This window comes from Mus pahari, chromosome 12, assembly GCF_900095145.1.
Source record: "Mus pahari chromosome 12, PAHARI_EIJ_v1.1, whole genome shotgun sequence".
In the NCBI taxonomy this organism is placed as follows: Eukaryota; Metazoa; Chordata; class Mammalia; order Rodentia; family Muridae; genus Mus; species Mus pahari.
In genome coordinates, this window is record NC_034601.1 from 49,420,827 (window position 1) to 49,422,666 (window position 1,840).

General features: G+C 43.2%; 1 pseudogene; it reads left to right on the top strand.

Moving 5' to 3' along the window:
* The first annotated feature begins 1,204 nt into the window (after nt 1-1,204).
* LOC110330186 lies at nt 1,205-1,442 on the top strand (annotated as a pseudogene).
* Nucleotides 1,443-1,840: the final 398 nt, after the last annotated feature.

A 1,840-nucleotide genomic window follows, 5' to 3' on the forward strand; every position in this document is an offset into this window, starting at 1 on the left:
CCACTACTTTATGCATGCATGCCTTGCTTGCATCAGGATCTCAGACCCTCCATAGGTGTGCATGGTAAGGACAGGGTAATGGCTTGGAGTTATTCTACCCCTATCCTTGATTCTTGTAGCTACAGTGACCATTAAGAGATTAAGCAAGAAAAAAGTCATGGCTAAAGATTAACAAAGTTCATGTCAGTTCAGTTGCTCGAAGGACAGGGCACAGGAAGAATATGGTTGGCATTGGGCATGGTTTCTACCCGTACCTCCTTAGACAGTGAGCCCTGAGGGAAGAGTGACTGGCTTCTGAGCTCTATGCACTTCCCTTCCATTCCCTTCTGCCTCAGTTTCCTTCATTTAAAGTGCCTGCCAGGGATTGTGTAGGAGTGGCTTCTGGCTGAAGTCAAGCAACATTCCTCTTAGATAATGTGCTCACACAAGCAAGGGAGAGCAGAGTACAGTCAGTCCTAAGGTGTCTTACTCCATACCATCCTAGACTGTGCTTGGCTGGTGAAGCTAAGAGCCAGGACCTATACATCTTGCTTAAAACACCCCAGTATGCCTCTGTGGGAAAGGGAGCTATGGAAACTGAACAGGTGTCCCAGGAACGAGAAATGGCAAGAATAAGCAAGAAATGCCCTCAAAATAACTGTCCTCAATCCTGGAACTCACATAGATCCACAGATGACAGACACCCCCCCCCTGTGACCTTAGAGGACAGAAGTTGTTTTAGATGATACCTGTTGATCCCATTCATTTCATAATAGCTGTGCTTTACTAAGTTCCTTACTCAGTAAGAGGTGTCAGAGTCACTCCATTAAGCCCAGTCTGGTTTGTGAGTCAGTCACCTGTTCATCCAGTGTGTTGGTATGTCTGGAGGGCCCAGCTATGAGAATATATTCGTTTCTGCTCCTAAAGCAATTCAAATTCAAGCAGTAGGGCCTCTCTTGAGATAGTTCAAGGCCACAGAGGAGTACTCCTACAGTGAAAAGCTTCTTCAAAGTGCTCACCTCTTCTGGGGCTAATCTATGATATGTATTTCAAGGTCTCTTGCCTTTATAACTATAAGTCTTCAAGGGCTGTATCTAAATTAACTACATCTACATTAACGGTGTTCACTGGGGCCTCATTCAAGTTGATGCACAGGCCCTAGGCAGACGTGGAGCCCCTTGCACCCCATTTTCTGCTCCTGTTTTCTCTTCCACGTGCCGGCAGGATGGCCCACAAGCAGATCTACTACTCAGAGAAGTACTTCAATGAGCACTATGAGTACCAGAATGTCATGTTACCCAGAGAACTCTCTAAATAAGTACCCAAAACTCATCGGATGTCAGAAGAGGAGTGAAGGAGACTTGGTGCCCAACAGTCTAGGATGGGTTCATTACATGGTTCATGAGCCAGAACTGCATATTCTTCTCTGTAGATGACCTCTTCCAAAAGAACAACAAAAGTGAAGCACAGATGGGGTCATCTAACCTTTTTCAAATTTAATGTATGTGTGTATATACCTTTCATCCATACCTGTGCATGAGCTGTGTTCTTCACAGCAACAGAGCTCAGGTAAATGCAACTACAAGTAGGTTATTTTAAGTTGTTAAAGATAAATTTTCTTGTAGTTTTTTTCTTAATATAAATGGCTGTTTTACTTTACCTATTTTGTTAATTAACGTTTATGTATTGCATTAAAAAAAAAAAAAACAGTATTCACTGGAGATCATTTCACCTTTCCCCTCCAAGTTAAGGGAAGTCTCTCCCATAGCTGTAGAAGGTGGCAAGTGATGGAATATTGTGTTTGTCTTGCTGGGCTGATGTCCATTTCTCTACTATTAAAATCCAGGGTTCTTCCATAGTT